General features: G+C 47.4%; 2 non-coding genes across 2 annotated transcripts; both read right to left on the minus strand.

The window, feature by feature from the left end:
* Positions 1–278: 278 nt before the first annotated feature.
* Positions 279–397, minus strand: LOC137500690 (5S ribosomal RNA). Its single transcript, XR_011018199.1, has one exon. It is a non-coding gene; the product is annotated as a 5S ribosomal RNA (ribosomal RNA).
* A 9,285-nt stretch (positions 398–9,682) lies between these two features.
* On the minus strand, positions 9,683–9,801 carry LOC137500695 (5S ribosomal RNA). The gene has a single exon (XR_011018204.1). It is a non-coding gene; the product is annotated as a 5S ribosomal RNA (ribosomal RNA).
* Positions 9,802–10,008: the final 207 nt, after the last annotated feature.

Below are 10,008 nucleotides of genomic sequence, written 5' to 3' on the forward strand. Positions count from 1 at the left end.
AATAATAATAATAATAATAATAATAATAATAATAATAATAATAACAACAACGATGATGATGATGTCGCCGCCGCCAGGTTAGGCCGGTCACCTAGGAGGAAATGCAATACTACGCTAAGCTTCGTTCCTGTATAGCCACGGGGTCGAAGAGCAGCAAAAGGTCTAGCTAGTTTCAGACGTAACAAAAAACGTGATTTAAGCAATTTCTGCTGGCCTGAGGCAAAAGTTGAAAGTAAGTTGTCGTACTGGGACTGGGAAACTTGGTAAAAAGGGAATTGAGCCAACGGCACGTGGTGTTCCCAAGCGGTCACCCATCCAAGTACTGACCACGCCCAATGTTGCTTAACTGCGGTGATCGGACGAGAACCGGTGTATTCAACATGGTATGGCCGTTGGCGAGAGAACGGAGCTTGAAACGTCCATACGAACCGCAAAGCGAGTTTCCTGGAGGTCTTTGTGGCGCGGGGGCGTTGGCAATGGTGCAGGGGTGTGCTCGGAGGTCGCCGTCGCGGAGCGGGCGCGGGTGGTTGTCGCGCTCCGCGGCGAAACGTACCCTAACTCGACTTAACCCCACTTCTCGTAACCTAACCCCAAAAAAACGCGCGCGCTGGCGCGCGCGCGCACACACACACGGGAAGTGTCGAGGGTTGTAATAATAATAATAATAATAATAATAATAATTACTGAAGGTGGTTGTGAAGGGGCCGGCGCTGTAGCGCAGGGGCAGCGTGCCTGCCTCGTAGCTGGGGGGCCCGGGTTCAATTCCCGGCCAGGCAAAGGAATTTTACCTCGATCTAATGGCTGCTTTGAGGTCCACTCAGCCTGCTTGCTTAGGGGCTGTAGTGCCATGGGGCTTGGTCTGGTTTTCATTGTAAAGGACAAAGCAGGAGGATTTTTAGCAATAAGGTAATGTAGTAGTAGTAGTAGTAGTAGTTCTTCCCTCCTTAGCTTATGATTTGAATGTTTTGCACTGTCTTTCGATGTATATGAAGTAGGACAGATAGATAAAATCAGAGTGGAGTTGATAACAAGGCTAACAGATGCTGCTCTTTTTTTTAAAGGTGTGGTGGCCCTGAAAAGGGCCGTTTGTTAAGAATGCAGCAAGGCAGAAAACCTGGCACCTTACTTGGAGCTGGTGTATTTGGTAACTGCCTTGGTACCCTCACTGACGGCGTGCTTGGCCAGCTCACCGGGCAACAGGAGGCGGACGGCAGTCTGGATCTCCCGACTGGTGATGGTGGAGCGCTTGTTGTAGTGGGCCAGACGGGAAGCCTCAGCGGCGATGCGCTCGAAGATGTCGTTGACAAAGCTGTTCATGATGCTCATCGCCTTGCTGGAGATGCCAGTATCAGGATGTACCTGTTTAAGCACCTTGTAGATGTAGATGGCATAGCTTTCCTTCCTCTTGCGCTTCTTCTTCTTGTCTCCCTTGGAGATGTTCTTCTGGGCCTTGCCGGCTTTCTTGGCTGCCTTTCCGCTTGTCTTGGGTGGCATGGTTGTCTGGGATGTCTCCTAGAAAGTAAATTTTTCGGCCCCCTTGCAATTCTTTTTAAGACCGAGAGGGCTGCATGCGACTAGCCAATGAGCGCAAGCTTACTGCAGCCTTATTGGTTGGCTCGTAACGTTGAGCAACCTTGCAGGCTACAAAACTGGTGCGCAGAGTGATTCGGTATCATTTTCCCTTCGAAGTAGAGCAGCAGAGCATCATAGCATCATGTCAGGACGAGGAAAGGGAGGAAAAGTGAAGGGCAAGTCCAAGAGTCGCTCCAGCCGTGCAGGCCTGCAGTTCCCTGTCGGCCGTATCCACCGTCTCCTCCGCAAGGGAAACTACGCTGAGCGAGTGGGTGCTGGGGCTCCTGTGTACCTGGCTGCAGTCATGGAATACCTGGCAGCTGAAGTTCTTGAGTTGGCGGGCAATGCAGCCCGTGACAACAAGAAGACCAGGATCATCCCTCGTCACTTACAGTTGGCCATCCGTAACGACGAGGAGTTGAACAAGTTGCTGTCTGGAGTGACCATTGCCCAGGGTGGTGTTCTGCCCAACATCCAGGCAGTGCTCCTGCCTAAGAAGACCGAGAAGAAGGCTTAAGTTCCTGTTCTCGGTCAGGGCGTTGGCTCACCGGAAAAATATAAATAAACGGCCCTTTTCAGGGCCACCAACTCCTTAAGATAAGAGCTGTTTGTCTATCATGCTGCTATAGCTATCTTAGCAGAAGTATGGAGAAATCCTGAAGTGATAGAGCAGTTCAGACAACTCTCCTAATAATAATGATAATAATAACAATAATGAGACACTGCAAATATGAGGGCATCTGTAACATTAGCCAGGAGAGCACAAGAATAGCCTTTCCTTTGAGGTTATTTATTTAAGGGGGAAATGAGTAAGGTAGCTCCAGGCCCCTCTTAATATTTAATTTTCAGAAGGGAAGGAAGAAGGAAGTACATTATAGATTTCTTTTCATTTCATTTATGCTGTATAATTCTGTTCTTGACTGCTGGATACTACCAACCTATGCATGTAAGAACACACACTTAACTAGAAAGGAAAGGAAAGGATACTTAAAGTAGTATATTTACAATACTTTGTCTTTTAGACGTGCACAGCAAGGAAGATAATGTTTGTTTTCTCTTGTTAGCATTAAAATGTAGACATCATAACTGATAATGAGGGCTTTTTTCCGTGCAGGTTTCGGGGAGATGACTGTTTTGAGAGGGAGAATAGCGCAAGCTACGTTAGAGGAGTACTGTAAGTGGGACTCTGTGCTCTTTTGAGAGGTAAGTGGTGGCCCTGAAAAGGGCCGTTTTTTAAATACTGCATGCTCACAAACGGGAGCACGCTCGGAGGAGACTTAACCACCAAAACCGTACAGGGTGCGTCCCTGCCTCTTGAGAGCATAGACGACATCCATGGCGGTCACGGTCTTCCTCTTGGCGTGCTCGGTGTAGGTGACGGCATCCCGGATAACGTTCTCCAGGAATACCTTGAGCACGCCACGGGTCTCCTCGTAGATAAGTCCCGAAATACGCTTGACTCCACCTCTGCGAGCGAGACGTCTGATGGCAGGCTTAGTGATGCCCTGGATGTTGTCTCGGAGCACCTTCCTGTGACGCTTGGCGCCTCCTTTGCCGAGTCCCTTGCCTCCCTTGCCTCGTCCGGTCATGATAGATCAGTAGAGCTGCGAGTTCAGAGCTAGAATGCGGCTGGCACTCGAGGCCCCTCGCTTTTGTTGAAAGTGCCTGGCCCCGGTGACGTCAGCACCGCCCGGCCAATGGGAGTGCAGCTGCTACCGAGGGTGGGGGAAGCGAAGCAATAAAACAGTCGGGCAGCAAGCCCCCGAACCATTCTTCCTGGGACGAGTCGACAGTGAGCACGTGATGGCCCGTACTAAGCAGACTGCACGTAAATCTACCGGAGGCAAGGCCCCGCGCAAGCAACTGGCCACCAAGGCTGCCCGTAAGAGCGCGCCTGCCACCGGAGGAGTGAAGAAGCCTCATCGCTACAGGCCCGGTACCGTGGCCCTGCGTGAGATCAGACGCTACCAGAAGAGCACTGAGCTTCTGATCCGCAAGCTGCCCTTCCAGCGGCTGGTGAGAGAGATAGCTCAGGACTTCAAGACCGACCTGCGCTTCCAGAGCTCGGCTGTCATGGCCTTGCAGGAGGCCAGTGAGGCCTACCTGGTGGGTCTTTTTGAAGACACCAACTTGTGTGCCATCCACGCCAAGCGTGTCACCATCATGCCTAAGGACATCCAGCTCGCCCGCCGCATCCGTGGCGAACGTGCCTAAGTCCGGTGCTTGTCTTATGGCTGGAGCTTTACCAAACGGCCCTTTTCAGGGCCACCAAAATTTCCTAGAAGAGTAGTTATTGTCTCTCTGGTCTAGGATAGAAGGAAAACGAAAAGAAAAAAAGCTAGTGGTTCCTCTAGGTTCAAGGAAAAATCTAAGAGTAACAGAATATAATAATAATAACAATAATAATAATAATAATAATAATAATAATAATAATAATAATAATCTTGAGTATTGAGTACAATAATTCATTAATTAATATCTAGGACGTGATAGTAATAATAATAATAATAATAATAATAATAATAATAATAATAATAACAACAACAACAGCAACAGCAAAAGTGCAGTAAGTAAGGATAAAGAAAAATGTAGTTAAGTACAATAATAATGAAATTTGAAGAGTGAGTCGCCCCGCAATGAGACAAACTAGCCTGTTTAGGAGGCAGAGATAGGAGAGGCCAGGGTTCCAGCCTTGGACAGTGACTGACATAATATGCTCTCTTGGGGAATAAAATTGATGGCCCTGATAAGGGCCGTTTTTCCTCTGCTCCTACGAGAGCAAGAGGTGCGTGTAGAAGGAAGCAAGAACATGAAATGTCCTCACTTCCTTTTTGCTGGTGCCTTTTTAGGCGAGGCCTTGGGCTTAGCGGCCTTTTTAGGCTTAGGTGCCTTAGGTTTCTTAGTGGGCACCTTGGCGGCCTTCTTAGCCTTGGAAGGAGCCTTCTGCTTGGGTTTGGGAGCAGGAGCGGCCTTCTTCTTCTCGGCAGGCTTTTTGGAAATGGCTTTCTTGGCTGCAGCCTTGGCTCCACCAGCCTTCTTCGCCTTGGGGATGCGCTTCTCCTTGGGGGCAGCGGACCGCTTGACAGGGGCTGCGCTGGCCTTCTCCGGCTTGGCAGCCGAAGCGAGCTTGAAGGAACCTGAAGCTCCCTTCCCCTTGGTCTGGACCAGCTCTCCGGAAGCCACGGCAGATTTCAGGTACTTCTTGATGAAAGGGGCCAGCTTCTCAGAGTCCACCTTGTAGTTGGCAGAGATGTACTTCTTGATAGCCTGCAGAGAAGATCCACCTCGTTCCTTCAGGCTCTTGATGGCACTGCCCACCATCTCGGAGGTTTTCGGATGGGCAGGCTTGGTGCGAGGTTTCTTCGATGCAGAAGCCTTGAGCCTTGCTCTTCTTGGGCGACGCCTGGGCCGGAGCCGAGGCGGGTGCAGATGCTGCCGATGCTGTTGCTGTGTCAGCCATGGTCACGATGAGAATGTGTTCGCGCGCTCCCCTGGTTATCTGAGTGTATCAGGCTACTCGGACCGCGCAGGAAACAGCAGTGGCTGGCTGTCGGGTGGGTTGCGCGGCGACAAGTTGGGGACGTGCTTCCTAGCTCCTTTCTCGTGCTCCCTGCGTCTTTAAGGGGTGGGTTACAATCAGGGTTCGGTTAGGAAGGGATAGTCAAAGGTTTGACGCTGCTCCTCAGGTGGCAGAAGTACTCGTCACCTTGCTTCGGGCGTCCTGATGGAGGTGCGTTCGATGGGCAGCATTTCACCAGCCGCCTCTCCATGCCGACGTTTAGGGGCGGCCGTCGTCGTCGCGACGCCCCCGGGAGTGACCCCCTCTTACCTGAAGGAAGCCCAATCCTTCCTCTAGCAATGGAGCTGAACGGCCATCCTCAGGCTCTAACCCCTTCCGAGTGAGAGCAAAGGCAAGTCAGCCTTTAGGTAGTTTTCCACAGAGTGAAGCAGACCTGCTGTAATCTGCCTCTTGTAGCTTTGCTTGAAAGGACCTACAGGATAAAGGACATAAGTTAGAAGCTAGCCTCCATGACTCGTTCGACTCCTGCTTTCCTGCTGGTAGCGCCAATCTCGTAAAGTCCTAGCCTTTAGGCCTCTATTTATAAGGCTCTCAACTCTGTACAGTCTCTCACATCCAGCAGCTTTCAGCCCCTGTCGGGGGTCGAAAGCTCAGGTTGGGAAAAGGGACAGCCTGCCCAAGGGAACCTCTAGATGTTTCTTAGGGCATAATTAAATTTCCAGTTCGCTACAGAGCCTGTACCGCCTCAGGAGAGGCTTCACCCCTCGCCTGCTGGATGGAGGCATTGTGAGTCGTATCTTACTGCCTCCAGTGGGCTGCGAAGGCAGGATCGAGAACACCGTGACGGAGGAAGGGGCAGTCAGTCCAGACTCTTCAAAGAACAGATTTCCTGTACCAGGAGATGATAAGTCTGTCAGTTTGATAGACCTGGCAACATCCCTTACCTTCGGTCAAATTTCTTTAGGATGAGAGACCCTTTGAGACAGCAACTCAGCAGATTTATTGGAAGGAAGGAAGGAAGGAAGGAAGGAAGGAAGGAAGGAAGGAAGGAAGGAAGGAAGGAAGGAAGGACCATGGTTTCCCAACAAACTTCTCTGCAAGACATTGCCACAACTTACAAGGGAAAAAATGTAAAGGTTTGAGGTGCTGCAACACTCATACAGCTAACATCTCACTTAAATGGTCCTGAAAGAAAGAAAGAAAGAAAGAAAGAAAGAAAGAAAGAAAGACAGAAAGAAAGAAAGAAAGAAAGAAAGGAAAATAATAATAATAATAATAATAATAATAATAATAATAATAATAATAATAATAATAATAATAATAATAATAAGAAGAAGAAGAAGAAGAAGAAGAAGAAGAAGAAGAAGAAGAAGAAGAAGAAGAAGTTGTGTTTAATGACCCTTCAATAGGAGTTTATTTTTTGAGAGAAGCTAGTGTTTTTACCTTGAATATGTATACTCTGAACGAGGTGAAGCAGAATTTGAAGCCAACTGATCGCGCCGAGACTCGATCTTGCTACCCACCTTCATCATACAGAGTAGCGTATGACGATGATGATGATGATGATGATGATGATGATGATGATGGTAGTAATAACTGTATCCAAAATTCAGGTAACATCAGTTTTTACTCGCAAAATGGTTTCATGATTTCTTTGGCTAAGAGAACCAAGCGGTAACCCTAACCTCGAAAATGAATTGTCGCTCTCGATTTATAAGATGCCCTTTCTTTCTTCGGCCTAGTCGCTATCTAGTCGGCAGTCGTTTGAAATCGTGCAGGTTTCTGCATGGTTCGACGTGCGTATCCTACTAGCAGTTGAAGTCAGCGTGAAATTAAGTACAGTACAGTAACTATGTGTAAGATCTCCTTCACTTGGTGAGACAAGTTGTAGGGCCAAATAAAGGTACAGAGAGCAGAGAGAGCATTACATAACATAGAGCTAAATATGCACTGTACTTGGGTTGATGGTGTATTATACTGAACGCCCTCTTCCCCCCCTCCCCCTGCCATTACATCTTTACTGAATGATTCTGCACAACGTTCCCTGCTGTTAATATTAATCCCCTACTGGGTTTTAGCTTAACGGTATCACTCGGTAATCATCATCATCATGACAGCCTCTGTCCTTCATGCTAAAAATCAGCTGCAGAGAAAAGGACCCTTTGTGTTCTTGCCATTATTATTATTATTATTATTATTATTATTATTATTATTATTATTATTATTATTATTATCATTATCATTTACCTCAGCGAATGAAAGCCCATGTATGAACATTTTTTTGTACATAAGCAACGATCAGCTGCTTTACCGACACCTTGTAATCCAAGAAAGAAAGAAAGAAAGAAAGAAAGAAAGAAAGAAAGAAAGTAAGTATAGGGGTACCTAACCACTCCTGAAAACTACTTTCATTGAAGGTTGTACTAGGCCAAACTCTAGAGACCTCTTACTAAATGGTACCATACTACAGGGCAGGTGTAAAAAATAGTTAATGAAACCGTATAATGAAAGGTACAGACTTAAGAGCAAGTGGCGTACTGGCTTATTATCCCTCCCTTCCAGGACCCTTCTTGCAACCACTAACCACCACCTACACCCCTGCCCAAGCAGTATTCGAGCATCGGGCTGTGTGATGTGGTCGCCTTAGAAGTTTGTGCTAGACAATACCCCAAAGAAAGTAGGTGGTTTAAGACAGGCAATAAAGTTTTAAGTTTTACTCCTCTTCCCTCAAATATGAAGAGAAGTACACCATAATGAGGGGTACTAAGCCATTTAAATTCATGACAGAGACCTGATGATTCTTAGCCCTGCTGATCTAGGGTGACACTTGATATAACCAGGCCAGACCCAGTACCTGAATATTTTTAGGTTATCCAAGCCAAACCTGGGTTATATATTGCCCGAAATATGTAGCATCTACCCTGTAATTAGAAGATGCAGGTGTGACTTCACGACTGGTGATGATATAACGGAGCACAATTTAGCATGTTAGGTACTAGTAGATCCACGATCAGCCCTAGCCGTGTCTGATGCAGAAATCCTAACCTGACTTGGGAAGAACGGTAACTTATTTCTTTCTTTCTTTCTTTCTTTCTTTCTTTCCTTGAACGCTAGCCTGTAGTAGTAAGGCAAGAGGCAGTGATCAGGTGGTCAGCAAAAGGACACATTATTGCTTGAGTTCGAAATTGTCCACTGCCTTAAGTAATAGTCGTATTAGTAGCAGTAATGGTGGTGGTGGTACTACTAGTAAGGTTATGTTCACTATTATCTTACGCCTTTCGTAGATGCCGAGGTGCCGGAAGTTTGTCCCGCAGGAGTTCTTTTTATGCGCCCATATCTACAGACCATCGAAATATCACACGAGTGAGCCGGTGTCGAACCTGTCAAGTAGGGCTCAGAATGGTCTAATTTTAATTCTAGGACGGTAACAGTAACTATACGGAGTTCCGATTCGTTCTACTCAATTTATCACTTGCCAAAAGATCGGTCAGCTGACGTACAAACAACAAAAACGAGTGCTTTCCTCCCTTCACCTAACCTAAAACGTCACGACTCTTTGAACTAACCCTTGTCGTCAAAAGGTTACCTTCTCAGTCTTATTTGAAGGGCGTCTCGTCTTTGATAGAAATGAAAGAGTTTTACAAGTTCCTAGGCTTCAAAACTACGTTACATCGCAACACACGCACTTCGAAGATAGCGGGCTGTGTGTAGGCCACTGTACTGCACTGGTGCCCTACCGTTCGTAAGGAAGCCCGGGAGAGACACGAGCGTACTACAAACTTGTAACTTATTGCCGAACCGTGTCGTAATTTGAATAGCTACTTACCTGAAAGAACATAAAAGGAAATTGTTCGACTCTTTGAGGGGCTGCTAAATGCCGCGGTCGGTTGCTAGGACATGGCTTTCATTGTAATCACGACAGTGTCGATGACGTTGCATGGAAACCACCTTCCTCGCGATTTTCAAGGTGGGCGGGGAGTTTAGAAGCCTCGTTCCGCCCTTTAATAATCTTAATATTGGGAGAAATAGGACGTAGAATGATGTTATGTGCCATAAGAGGCCTGCAGGATAAGCTACACTAACCTAAAAGAATAAGAACAGCAAGTTTAGACATAGGGACGTACGATAGGAGGTACGAAAGTTAAAATCCTGGCACGAGTAATTGGAAGCGGTGCTAGGCTCAGCAAGGGTCCCCTAGGTCGACACACACACACACACACACACACACACACACACACACACACACACACACAGAGAGAGAGAGAGAGAGAGAGAGAGAGAGAGAGAGACGACGAATAATAATAATAATAATAATAATAATAATAATAATAATAATAATAATAATAATAATAATAACAACAACGATGATGATGATGTCGCCGCCGCCAGGTTAGGCCGGTCACCTAGGAGGAAATGCAATACTACGCTAAGCTTCGTTCCTGTATAGCCACGGGGTCGAAGAGCAGCAAAAGGTCTAGCTAGTTTCAGACGTAACAAAAAACGTGATTTAAGCAATTTCTGCTGGCCTGAGGCAAAAGTTGAAAGTAAGTTGTCGTACTGGGACTGGGAAACTTGGTAAAAAGGGAATTGAGCCAACGGCACGTGGTGTTCCCAAGCGGTCACCCATCCAAGTACTGACCACGCCCAATGTTGCTTAACTGCGGTGATCGGACGAGAACCGGTGTATTCAACATGGTATGGCCGTTGGCGAGAGAACGGAGCTTGAAACGTCCATACGAACCGCAAAGCGAGTTTCCTGGAGGTCTTTGTGGCGCGGGGGCGTTGGCAATGGTGCAGGGGTGTGCTCGGAGGTCGCCGTCGCGGAGCGGGCGCGGGTGGTTGTCGCGCTCCGCGGCGAAACGTACCCTAACTCGACTTAACCCCACTTCTCGTAACCTAACCCCAAAAAAACGCGC

This window comes from Anabrus simplex, chromosome 4 (genome assembly GCF_040414725.1).
Source record: "Anabrus simplex isolate iqAnaSimp1 chromosome 4, ASM4041472v1, whole genome shotgun sequence".
In the NCBI taxonomy this organism is placed as follows: Eukaryota; Metazoa; Arthropoda; class Insecta; order Orthoptera; family Tettigoniidae; genus Anabrus; species Anabrus simplex.